This window comes from Terrapene carolina, unplaced genomic scaffold (genome assembly GCF_002925995.2).
Source record: "Terrapene carolina triunguis isolate 2854851 unplaced genomic scaffold, T_m_triunguis-2.0 Scaffold33392, whole genome shotgun sequence".
Lineage (NCBI taxonomy): Eukaryota > Metazoa > Chordata > Testudines > Emydidae > Terrapene > Terrapene triunguis.
Window position 1 is genome coordinate 2,107,362 of NW_020697743.1, and position 13,902 is coordinate 2,121,263.

Below are 13,902 nucleotides of genomic sequence, written 5' to 3' on the forward strand. Positions count from 1 at the left end.
GATATAAAGTTACACTGGTATCAACATGGAGCAACAGCATTTACTTCAGTGCACATAACCAAAGTGCTCTGCAAACAGAAAGGCCCTAAATATCATATCATAAACCTTTTGTTGTGATTATTAAATTAAGAGGCACCCAACAGTGGTGAATTAAAAATAGCTCTGGACTTGGGTCAGACACTGCCCTGGCCTGGCCAGAATTCAATCTCTCACTTCCTTTAAAATAAGCAATTAGAGACAGATATTCACCTATAACTTCAGTAAAATCCACTAAACTTTAGCTGGCTTTGGCATAATTCTGCCAGTGATTTATAAGTCCACTCCATTTTCAGCCAGATGTGTATGTTGCTTTGCCTGTGGACTGACATCATAATGAATTAATTATGACAGTCTATTATAATAAACGCTGACCAGCCTGGGAAAAGAAATTCCTCCCCGGGACCTTGCTTCCTGCATGCAGACGGATTGTGACTTCAGGTTTGTTTTCATACCTCAGAGAGAGATTCTGGGAAGGAGACCGAGACACAGGAAGTACAGCACAGACTTTCAAAGCTCTATCCTGTTCTGTCATTTGCCGCCTGCTATTAAATAAAATTATAATTTGTAGCGAACTCCCTTCCTCCTGCAGAAGCACTTGGTGTTAAAATTGTCACAAGCAGTTAAAAAAAGTATGCCAATCAAAAACACCCTCCTAAATGCATAGGAATAAAACCAACCAAGAGGGTCAGATTAAAAATCATGTATGGAAAAATGAGGTTTAAGGTATATCCCCCAAAATGGGGATGGGGTACTGAGACAGATGTCCAGGAGCAGCAAAGTCCCACACCCCCAGGCTCACTATAGCAGTTTACCTCCCAGCTGGGGAGAAATGGTGATATCTGTAAAGGATGGTGTGGTCTGAGCTCCGATACTTGACAGGCTGGGGTCTGAAGAGAAGTCACCAAAAGGACTTTAGGAACCAAACAGTGCGGCAAGCGGGCAAGGCGGGCCTAACGAGTGAACAAACACGAGGATGTGTTCTGACCAAGTTGCAAGCTGCCCTGCTAGATCGGGAGTGACTATAATCAAGCCTATGATCACTAAAGCGTGAGTTGCTGTTGCAAGGTCAGACTGGGATACGTAAGGCCACAGCCTGCGCAAAGTGCTCATCTGGAATAAAACAAGACACCGCATTTGTGATGTACTCTGTCGGACACACGATTTTCCATGGAAACGGAGTGATCAAAAGCCATACCAAGGTTCTTAAGTTTTATTTCATTATCAGCCATCTATGTTTTTAAAACAGTAGCACTTACCTTAGGTGTTAAAAATCTCAGGTTCTCAGACATTTCAATAATAAGCTGTATTTTCTGTGTCCTAATCTATATCACATTGTCAAAATGGCAACTCCCTATCTGAGTTTTAATTATTCTTTTTCCTAACAGCAATTTAGGTTCATTGGTGCGGCAGTAAAGAAAAGGGAACCCTGATGCATATACTATGGGACCCCTTTCCCAGCCAGACAGCTGTGGAAAGAGGTGGACACAAGAGTGAAAACAGCCCTTGGCTTCAGCAACCAATCCTCATCTGAAAATTATATCGTAGGTTATGGACCGACCATGCTGGGTTTCACTCCACCCCAAAGACTTTGGTTCTTGAGGGCCGCAATGATTACCAAGTGCGTGATTTGACAAAAATGGAGGAGTAGGCTTATGCCCAGAATAGAGCAGTAGTATTCGGACCTGTCTGCGTTTGCAGCTAAAGAAAGATTAGCTTATCCACGTAGAGAGCAAGTATATGATATATGATAGGTATCTGATATATGATAGGTTTCATGGTACATTTGACATAAGAATGCTGAGATAGCTCAAATAATGCCAGACTTCCATTCAATTTCACCTCTCTGCTTTTTTCCCCTCCCTCTTCCCACCCTCCACCCCAGCCTTCTCCTTCCCTCTTTTTCCTATTTGTGTAAGTTTATGTCATTGTTACCCCCACCCGAACATGTTATATCTGTGTAATATTGTCTGATTTTGTACTGCCTGGTCTTGAACCTTTGACAAGTTGTAAAGTTGCACAATTGCATACTTTTACTGGATAGCTGGTGAAATGTGCAGCGTTAGGTAACATAGACAAGCTGTAAGTCATTTTCCTTTTTGTAATTTGTATTGTTTATGAAAATTACAAAAAATAATAACAGTGATTTAGGCTGCCATTCAGGAAAGCAGTCACTGTTTAAGTACCACTGAAGCCAAGCACATGCTTAAGTCATTTCCTGAATCAGTCCTTACTCTTCTTTGTAATTTGATGGCGTGCTAAGAACATTTTTTATATTACACTGAAGTTTTCTTTTAGGAAAATGACTCAGGACCTGATCCAAAGTCTGAAGTCAATGGGAGCCTTTGCACGGACATCAATGAGCAAATGGACACGGCTCTACTGTCAGAGAGAAATCACGTGCTAATAAATCTCAGCAAAAGAGAAATGGAACAAAAAAAAAATGTATGTGTGAAAACACAACTGTGCTCACAAACATGCCCAGACATGTGATGAGGCCTTCAAAAACTCCTTTCACAACAGTGATAACCACCAGAAATCAACACCACTACCACCCAGCTGTTCATGTATCATGCATATGAGATAGTTATATTGTTTGTTTATGCAACATCCAAAAGCGTGTCAGACGCTCTTCACTCCAAAGAGAAAGAGAAGGCCTGTGCCCCGAGGAGCCTACACACTCATTCTAGATGTGATAGTGCGTGCGAAAGTAGCGGACGAAGGGGGAGAGGAGAGAGGGCCGCAGCCACAGGATCTCATGGATATTCGGGATAGCGAGCCTCTCCCCTATTTAGAGCTAGGTGAAGTTGTCATTACTAACTACTTTGTTTCTGTTCTGGGCACACATAGTCCAAGCCCCCTCTAGAGTAAGAGCCCTGGTTATATATACCAGATCCATCTACTCACAGAAAGCAACTATAAACAACAAGAGAGGGGATTCACCCTCCCAAGGTTTAAGATCAAACAGTCGTGCTGTATGAGAGAATGAGTCCACAGAAGCATGACAGGGAGTAGGCCTCTTTCACCTGTTTTCTATTTTGGCCTAACACACTTGAATGCCCCCAAAAGAAAAGCCCCAGGCCCTTGTCCCATCAGAAAGCCTCCTCCTTTCTTTCTGTACACAGCTCTCCATTATCCTCATACCACTAGGTGAAGTGATGCATTTGAGAGGTCAATTTACTCTGGCAGGGGGTGGGGAGCCATGAATCTCTATTCTTCTGTGTTCAGACTCAAAAGGGAACTGAGGAGCTGTTGTGTGCACCAGCTCAGCCATACTCTCTACTGGAGAGTAAATAAAACCAAGCCTTTAATCTGTACTGAAAGGAAGTGGAGTGCAGGGATTGTGATGGGCAATATGCTCAAATAACAAAGCTGTCTGACCAACATGCGCTTACAAACCAGTCAAAGTATTGGCCCCTGAATTTCAAATCTTCCTAACATCCCTCTCAAATGTTCTGCATTATGTGATTCTATTGGGCAAGGGGTTTTGGTTGGGTCAGTTTCTGTAATTTTTTGTAGTATCCTAAGTGACACAATTCTTCACAACATGCTCAGTTTCTCTGGTCTGCAGCCTTTCCTGCCTTGAACACACACACAAAGGTGTTCTATTCTTTATAATTAAGTCAAGAATATCCATTTCATCAGGGGACTGCTGAACCCAAATTAAACCATTGTGAATTTGGATATTTGTAAAATTCTAGCCAAGCAAATGAGGAAATGCCAGATAGTAGCGGTTTCACTGGTGTTCCAGAATTTGTCTCTTAATTATTATATGTCGCAAGAATGCATTTTGTAAATGATGCCGCTGTCGGACTTTCAGCAAAACATTCTATCTGATGCTGATAGATCAATAATTTGATCAGCCCTTTCTTTAAAGTCCATGTAAAAAAGAAACTAAAACTTGAAGTCCATGTAATTTTGTGTGTATTTCTTTAGCAGAAATATCTCAGCACTTTTCCCTCAAACTCCCGCATAACCCATAACTTGCAAGTTGTCCCACAATAACAAACCAGCGGATATATATGGGTGAACAAAAATGTTTATCAGGAAATGCATTTTAGATCGATGCCCTCTGAGTAGCGGTAAGAGCAGCTATAGCATGTGATTATGGTGATGCAACCACAGAGTGATGCAACTGGTCCTAACGGCTGGGATATCCTAAATCAGGATGTTTATTTCTCTGACCGGGTTAGGAACATTCAGATGGCTTTTGTGGGCTAGTGATTTATGGATTGCTAAAACAAGCCATTATAAATATCTTATACAAACAGGCTTCTAATTTTTTAGAATCATCTAGGGGCAGGTCTTCACTACAGGGGGGGGGTCGATTTAAGATACGCAAATTCAGCTACGCGAATAGCGTAGCTGAATTCGACGTATCGCAGCCGACTTACCCAGCTGTAAGGACAGTGGCAAAATCGACCTCCGCGGCTTCCCGTCGACGGCGCTTACTCCCACCTCCGCTGGTGGAGTAAGAGCGTCGATTTGGGGATCGATTGTCGCGTCCCGACGAGACGCGATAATTCGATCCCCGAGAGGTCAATTTCTACCCGCCGATTCAGGCGGGTAGTGTAGACCTAGCCTATGAAAGGAGGGAGAATCTGTAACCACTTTTCCTAAAATGCTCCTGAAATGTCAAACATTTTAAAATAATAGGAAGTACATCCAGAACAGTTGCCATGACAGCTGCAGATATGCCCAGGACGAAACCTGGTTAACTGAATTAAGTTTACTTGTATGATCAAGCCTGACTCTCCTTTATCTACTTTCCACCTCACAGACTATGTCCTGTGAGCATGAAGGATAGCTCTTGGCTCCATTTTTCAGACAGCTGAGAGACAGGAAGAACAGCAACTCACCCTCTGCTTGCTTCCCTTTAGAGTTTCACTCACCCACCAAATCAATCATCAAGGCACCAATAGGTGAAGAGTCCTTTCCTCCCAACAGCTGGTGAAGGTGCGAGGAAGGGCCCTGAACTGCCAGTAACCCAAAGGAACACAAACACAAGGAGAAATTCCAGGCAGACCAGGTCCATGGGGGAGATGTAGGAAGGCATCACACGGGTTAGTCCCGCAGATTGGTCACCCAGCTCACAGAGCACAGGTTTTGGCACTTGTACCAGAGAGTTTGAATTTTTTAAATCCAGGAGGAGGCAGACCCCGCTGAATGACCTGGATAGTGCAAAATACAGCATTGTATTCTCTTGAGGTTACTACATGAGGTGGAACCTGAACTTCTGGGCTGATCTCTGGCACAGGGCTCATGTTTTCCCAAATGACTTCCCTGCAGAGTGGGGAAGAAGTAATAAAAATGGAACCTAAGCATGGCCTCCTGGCTAACTGGAAGGGAGTAATCTCAAGATGCAGTTTCTAGGACCCAATGCGGAGAAGATATACACCAAAGCAAGGCAGAGGAGTTCTTCTCCAGGAGGGGATGGGTGATTGTAGACAAGCATGCTTTCATGTACAGGGACTTCCAAAAGCAGAGGTTCTTCTGTCAATACCAATCTCTGTTTTTCCCTAAAAGGAGCTTAACTGGATGAAACATGATAACCTGGAGCAGGGGAAAGGGTTGTAGGAGTGTGTCCCCTGATAACTTCATCTACCATTAACGATCTTGCAAAAAGATTGACCATCTGGGAGGCAAGAGTGACCTGTGTGGGGTCACCTTCCTATTCTATATTGACAAAGCCTGACAAGACATAACAAAGGCAGCCTATAGCAGAAACAATCCCTGATGTAATAAGTTTCATATGCCTTTTACCGAGCTTAACTTGGGTAGTGTCCAGCGCACACTTGGAAAAGATTTCCCATTTGTCTTGGCATCATCAGCCATTCTACCCAGACTGTCCTAAACTACAGAGATGGAATCTTGCTACCCACTTGGCAGAGACGGAAGAATCAGCCTCACACAATGAACAGGATGAAAGAAATGCTGCCACGTGACTGCGACCAGAGCTGCGACGGAAGAGGGGTTTAAGCAAAGGATCCAATGGAGGGAGGACTAGCTCTGGTCCAGGTTGCCTCCATACTGGCCTGAAGTGTCACCCTGCTAGTGCAAGAAATCCCAGTGCACGGGCTTGCATGGGGCCACAGACCCACCGGTTTCCACCCATGGGAGCTCACCAGGGTATGTTTGTGTAGAAGTTAGGATGTAGTGTGCAGAGTAATTTAACCCCCAAATTACTAAAATTATAGCCTGGAGAAACAAAGATCAGGAAAATTGAATTATTGTTCCCTGTGATACAAATTCAAGGATGTGTGAACCCACAGTCTATCAACACAGGCTCTTTTTGTGCCTAACAGATGCCGTAACTCAGCACTAAGTTATGAACCCTGCATAATTTAGTCTACAATGAAAAGCAGCAAAAACGGGCAATAAAGGAGTTCGTGCCGTTACAGCTTCGTCTGCTGCACCTTTCCTGAGGCATGCCTCCAACAGAAGTTACAGCTCCTAAAATCACTTCCTGTATTTTGCTCTCTAGGTGAGCTAAACTCAAAATTAATTATTCCCAAACTCAGTAGGTGGATCCTGTGCAATTAACCTACCTCCTAGCTTCCCCAAACAATGTACTGATGGCAAAGGGAAGTTTGGTAAAAGGAATAGGATTCATCTTCTTTTAAACTAAAACTGTGGGTTTTTTAAATAGAAAGGATGACCTGGCTAGGTCCAATGAAATTCAGAAACTGAAGAAGAGCTTTAATTCAGTTAAAGAAACTGCTCAAAGAGTATTCATGCCTTTTAATCCATCAACTTGTTTTGAACAGTGGTTTAAGACAGGCAAATGATTGAAAATTAATCATCTTAAAGTTAAATCCCACGTCTCTTTTCCAGACATATGTTATCCAACTAGTCAGTGTTTAAACATCAGAACCTGTTAATAAACCTTAAGTGACCATAACAGTTCAGCAGCCAACCAAAGTCAATGGCAGTGACAGAGTTAACCTAGCGTGTGGTGGTGGTGTGGCTGGGCGTGGGCACCAACATTTGCAAAGCCATGCTGGAGCTGAGGGATTGTTCCTGGCTCTTGTTGCTGGTCTTTGCTTTATGCTGAAGTGTCTTCTGTTGCTGCAAGTTTCTCACGTCATTTTGCAGCTTCTGTCCTTTGTTGAGGAGCAAGATCCTTTCTCTAAGTTGTTTAAGGGCTTGTCCCCACACAAAAGTTGTAAAGGTTTAACTATACCTGTCTAGTTAAAGTGCACAGCCCCCTTCCTAATACACCAGTTCTATCAGTATAAAGGTGCTTTATATACTATTCCTATTCAGGAAGGAAAATAAGTTGCCTTATACCGGTATAACTGCATCTACACTGGGGTTGTACTGGTATAACTATTCCAGTTTTAAAAAAAAAATCACAACCCTCACTGAAAGTAATTCCAGGCCTCAATTTATAGGATCTACTTTCATTCTCACCCAATTTACTGAAAGCAGAGAACACACTTTCAGAGTCCAGCTGGACTCAGGTATCCGTGTTTGTCACTTCTCCATTGGCTCACTTCCTTATGGACAAGATTCAGTTGCTTCTTCAGTTAATACCTGTGTAGCAGGACTTGTGGACTCTTGTCAAAGTTGTTTATTAACCTCTATTCCTGGACAAGAAGTTCTCAGAATCTCTCTCTGAAGTTAACTTCAAAATATTTTCGTGTATTCAGTCCATTTACTGTAATAGGGAAGTTCCATAAATTTATAAAAATGCTGCTCTTTCCAATGACCAAAGCCACATTTTACAGAGAAGTCTTTTTGATGCTTTGATCTAATACTTTCAGGGCCAGATTTTCAAGAAAGGTCTCAGTATCCAACAGGTCCCAGTTAGGCCCCTAAATGAAGGTACCCAGATTTTCAAAAGCTCAGCTCCCAATGTTTTCAGTGGGGGAATTTGCTGTTATTTCCAACAGGTCCTGAGAGTTCTTGATATTCTGGCCCTTAAAGTTTATACCATTAAGATGCTCTTTTGAAATGTAGCTACTTCCATTCAACAACCTGCCTGGATTCTCCTGGCCTCCTCCTAAATTTGGGAAATTGATATGCCAGCTAGCTGCAGATGCACAAGATGCCTTCAGTGATATGCCTTCACTTTGGGTGAAAAGTGGAAAAAAGAAAAAGTGCAAGACAAATAAAATCTCACCAGGTCCCACACTCTTGATTTAGTTCAGCTGAGTTTGGGGCTGGGCTCTAGGCTCACGGGTCTTTTAGAACCAGAGAGGGCTACCTTCTCACAGACTGACCTGAGTAAGAAGGGGGGGGGAGGAGGGGGGATGGACTGCCAGGAAGCACCATACTCTAGAATCTAATCCTGACAGAAAGGAAAGACTTGGGAAGAATTCATCATAAGAAAAATACAAATCTGGCGTAACCAGCTGCAAGAGTTGTTTCCACCTGCTGGAGACAGGAAAACAAGGGCCCCAATCCAAAGCCCACTGAAGTCAATGGAAAGATTCTTTAGATTAGATATTAGAGCTGCATTTAAAGCCTTCCTTTTCCATGTTGTGATGCTTCTGCAGATGCAGACCAAGGTCACATGGCTTTTTTGCCACCATATTTCTTCTTCTTCATCATCATCAAGGCAAATCCCAAAGGAATATATCCTCCTTGCAGATCGAGTGCCTCCTGGATTTATTTCCGCTAGACTGGGTAGGACTGAGCAACTGTGGTGTTGGACTCTGCTGGGGAGGTTAATTAGTTTTTGTTATACTTATGTTGTTGCAGGGTTATTTGATTTGATTTTGGGGTAACTAACAGATCTGCTTATTGGGTTGTCATTTTAACAGTGTATCAAAGGCATCCAAGGCATTGCATGGATTCTTGTTTATTGCAAAGTAATAAAAACCCTAATAAACAAACAAATAAATAAATAAATGCATTCTTTATACTCTGACATCCCTACAGTATACACCTCCTATATACTTGTTTCACTGAAAAAGTTAAAGAAAACCCCAAATGTGTGGCCTGTGTTTCCTACTAGCAGGGTGGAAAAAAAAAATGACATTTTACTGCTTTTACATTTTCCCATGCAAACAACTAATGCATAGGCGATTGCTGGCATTCATATGGGCAGATTTGGCAGTCTTTCTATATTTACTTGGATTGTGGTTCACTTATTTGAATATGAATCTTTCTCGGAATTGTTGTGCTTAAGGCCTTGTACAATACAGAGGATGCAGTTACATATTATTTCCAAAATTGATTTAATAAAGCTGCAATTCCCCTAATCCAAAACACAGTCATAAATCAGATCAAGCTGCCTTTCTACCCAGCAGTCTCTGTGGATAGATTTAGATCCCTTGGCCAATGTGTGGGTCACTTATTTCAAAACACGTCTTAAACGCTGAATGCCGGACAACTAAGTAAATCATGGCTTAAAGGAAGATTTTCCCAAGTAAAGACTGTATGATCAGGTCCCACGTTTAATGCACAAAAGAAAATATTAGTGAGATCTCCAAGGTTTTATTTTAGATAGATAGAAAGAGAGAGAGAGAACCTATCCATTCTGGCAGCTTGCCTATCAATGGTGTATCTGCACTGGCCTTTTGCTGGAAATCTCCTAGCTGCCAGCCCTATCAGTGATGGAGGTATTAGTGTAAACTGGCTGCTCATGCTTTTATCACCATGACTGCAAGACCGGCATCATTAGGAAACATGGTGGTAAAAACACCTACGCCCTGTTTTGCATGAGTGTTCTCACAGTTGCTATCACTGGAGGGAGCTGTGTTGGTGGTAGCCCAGTGGTGGGAGATTTCCAGAGAAAGGGCTTTGGGGACATGTCTACACTAGCCTTTTTTAGAAACCATCTCCCACCACTGCTACCAATGAGGGAACTCTAGCACAGACAAGGAGCTGTCAGCTGACCACCATCGAGATATGCTCTGAGCAGCTCTCTCTCTCTTCTGACTTACCTTATTTTGAAGATTTCACTGATGCCTTGGAAGGGGTATTTTTGCACACTCATAACTTCAACTGTGTATATTTGTCATAGACTCCAGGCCGAGTGCCCTTCGTGTGACCCCTGGGGCTTTGGAAATGGTTCCTGCTTCCACAGACTACATCCCCGTTGGAGACTGTCATTATGATAATCCTATACTAGCTGTAGTCTCCAGAAGCTACTGAGTAAACAGACCGAAAAGCTGCCAAGTTGGATCGGCCACTCTTGGATCGGATCACACACACCTTCTGGGAATCCGCCCTTCTATTCCACTCATGGAGCTCAAAATGATCCCGCATCCCAGAAGCGGAGTAGCACAGGGGGGAAATCAGGCCCGTCACATACAGGGAGAGGCAAAATTGACTTAATCTGGTTTATCGTGATCTCACTTGCCTGCTCCTTTTTGAGTTTGGTTTGGTTTTTTTCAAATCGCTCTTCTTTTTCAGGCCCGAGGGTGTTTCTTGAATGTCTTTCTACTTTGCATCTGTTGGCTTTTCCAGTAACTTACTGCGTAAGTTTAGCACCCTTTGCACAAAGTAGCTTTGGCTGCATTCCCTATTTACTCCTGGAGTCCCAATTCTGATTATTTAGATTGTAGGTGAGAATTTCAAAAGTGCCTGAGCAAGTTACCCTCCTAACTCCAGTTGACCTTCAAAGGGAATCAGGCTCCCAACTTGCCTAGGTAACTGAAAATCCTACCGTATGTTCCTTAGTGTTTTTTAAAACCTCCCTACAAGTACGACAAATGTATCCTGGCTTTGAATTCATTCTTTTGTTTTACAAATATTTCTGCTAGCTCACGTCATCAATCTCCTCTGTCCCGCAGGCTGTAAACCCAGTCACAATTACGACTTTCCCTTTTAATTTAGATTCTTCCGGCTTCTTGGCCTAAATTGCATCTTTTTTTCAAAACAATAAACAAATCATAAGAACTGACACTAATTAACATTTCTATTGCAGTAATGCCTAGAGGCCAATCAGGGTGGGACCCCATTCCTCTAGGTGCTGGACAAATATACAGGACATGACAATTCCTGCCCCACAGGGCTGACCATCTAAAATTCCCATGGCATGGTAGAGAGTCTTTCACACCGATGGGTCTGCCAAGTCCCTTATGGTCATATTTAAAGCCCAGTGAAGTCAGTGGGAGCCTTTCCATTGACTCCAGTAGGCATTGGCTTAAACAGCAGCTGTCATTTCTCTTTCTAACCAAGTCCCTCTCCTGTTACAACCTAGCACCTATTTACCAGTTGTGCACTTGGTCAGCGACAATCCCGCTTCTGTGATAACCTACAAACCTTCTCCCTGATCACGACTGCTCCTTTCAGTACATGTCTTAGATGGTGCTGGACTGTCTGTGAATTAATTTGAATTTAGAGCATATTAAGTCACTAAGCTGCTTGATTCAGCAGGAAAACTAGTAAGACCTGGTGTTTCTGAGATGTTAAGTCTCTAAAGACTTGCTGAATTGTTAATTCAGACATTGGCTAATCGGGCTGTTCATACCAATTCCCCTTTCTGGGCAGTCTGTAAAAACAAAAACAAAACAAAAACTTAGGGAAAGAAAATAGCATTCCCTGGAGATTTAATGTCATACAAATCTGAGTCACAGTAAGTAAACAGCTTCTTTATTTCCTTAAGTAATTGGTTGATTTTTGTTGGTAAAGGAAGAAATGTTGACCATAGCCCTTCTTTTTGTAGCCTTACTGACAGTTTGCCAACATTCAGTCTGTGTTAATAGTTTCAGAATAATACAGCGCTTGTTTTTTTCAGTAGGAACAGAAAGGAAACACCTCAGACACAAAAAGGAATTGTCCCAGGGTTTAAAAAATTCAGTGGGCCAAACCTCTCACTGAGGTCAACTGTTCTGTGCACAAGGGGGCAGGCTGGGACCTTCTCCACCTTTTACTCACACAGGTGAGCATTTAACTCTCATCAGCTGCCCCCCAGTGAAATCTCTCAACTGTATGGATGGCATGGACTGATGGGGGGAGCTCATTAACAGCTCCCAAAACACAGGCTTCCCCTTCTAAGTTCTGTCTTGGCAAGAGGCAAGACTTTCTGGAACGTTTCATCAAAATCTGCTCAGCTAGTTTGTTTGGTGGTTTGGGTTTTTTTATTTTGTTTTGTTTTTACATTTATGTTTGTGTTAAAAAACTGGTTCTGTAACTGAATGAGGAGTGAAAAATGTCTCACTAAAATATATAGGACAAGTGTTTGTTTCTCTAAACTCTCAATGAAATCTACAAAATAAGCCAGGTCTGAACATGGACTCTACTATACCTTAACTCACAACATGTGGCATAGCATAAGAAATTGGAGTTTACAGCCATGATTTTGTATGGAGATTGGCTAATGTTGACCTGTGCAGAATCCATTGACATCAGTGAAGCTGTGCAGGGTCCATCTTTACCCCCTACCCTCCGTCAAGGCTTATGCAATTAAAAGGTCAACATATTGTGACAAAGTTCCTCCTCTACCTTGGTGGGTCCTGCGCTTATTGGCGGATTTGCTCGCTTCACAGATTCACCCTGTGGGTCAGGAAACAGTCCAGAGACCTTCCCCTCTGGTAGAAGCTATAGTCCAGGTCAATTCCTCCTGTGTTTGATCAGGAGTTGGGAGGTATGGGGGGAACCCGGGCCTGCCCTCTACTCCGGGTTCCAGCCCAGGGCCCTGTGGACTGCAGCTGTTTAGAGTGCCTCCTGGTACAGTTGCACGACACCTACAACTCCCTGGGCTACTTCCCCATGGCCTCCTCCCAACACCTTCTTTGTCCTCACCACCGGACCTTCCTCCTGATGTCTGATAATGCTTGTACTCCTCAGTCCTCCAGCAGTACGCCTACTCACTCTCAGCTTCTTGCACACCTCTTGCTCCCAGTTCCTCTCACACACTTCCTCTCCCCTGGCTCCCCCTGGCTTGACTGGAGTGAGCCCTTTTATAGCATCAGAGGCGCCTTAATTAGAGTCAGGTGCTTAACTGCCTCACCTGACTCTTAGCAGGTTAATTGGAGTCAGGTGGTCTATTAGCCTGGAGCAGCCCCTGCTCTGGTCACTCAGGGAACAGAAAACTACTTATCCAGTGGCCAGTATATCTCCCTTCTGCTACTCTGCTGTTCCCAACTGGTCTGGGTCTATCACAATATATTCATAATACAAGGTGAGATTATATTTTACGGCATGATACAGAGAGAAGAGCTAAAGCTAAGCTTTTCCTATTAACTCTGCATTTCCTCTCTTCTGACTGCTTTAGTCTCACTCGCAACACCGCACTAATGCTAGTTTTTTGCACGAACTTCTATACTAAATAAAGCATCAAACCGCATTTGAATCCACTGAAAGCCACACGGTCTATCAATTTTTTCTGGTTTGATGACGTTTTGATAAAAATACAAATACAAAGGAAAGATAGGTAAAAGAGGCAAGGTTAATAGCACCCCATCCATGCCCAAACTAAAGATTCATTAGAAGAGAGTAGGAAATGAAAGTGTTTTTCAGTGGAGGGCAGTTAACACCAAAAAACAATGTTACGCTTTCCTTACAAAATTCTACACCTTTCTAAAAACCAAGTGTTTTAAACCTCTGGAAATGAGCACTTATCCTGCATCCCTCACTAGCACCCCACCCAATTTACCTTAACTTTGCCCTCTTTGGAGATGTCTACACTGTAAGTGAAAGTGTGATTATAACAACACGGGCCAGCATAACCTGCAGGGGTGACGTCGGTGTGTAGACATGGTGGCGTGAGCTTCAGCATGAGCTGGCAACTTGAGGATGCACCCAGGCTCCCGGGTGGCCCCGTACCCTTATTTTGTTTTGTAATAGAAATGTGCTGCTGGTGGCAGATTCTCTGCTGGTGTAAATACATTTATTCTTAGCAGCTGAGGATCTGGCCCCATTTTCATCATCCTGTTCTTTATCTCCCCTTTCTGCGCTCCCACTCCTGTA

At 43.1% G+C, this 13,902-nt stretch overlaps 1 protein-coding gene across 1 annotated transcript in view; it reads right to left on the reverse strand.

The window, feature by feature from the left end:
* Positions 1-13,902, reverse strand: part of LOC113409454 (metalloprotease TIKI1-like) — a 107,436-nt gene that overhangs the window by 14,360 nt on the left and 79,174 nt on the right. The gene's annotated exons all lie outside the window — the stretch shown is intronic.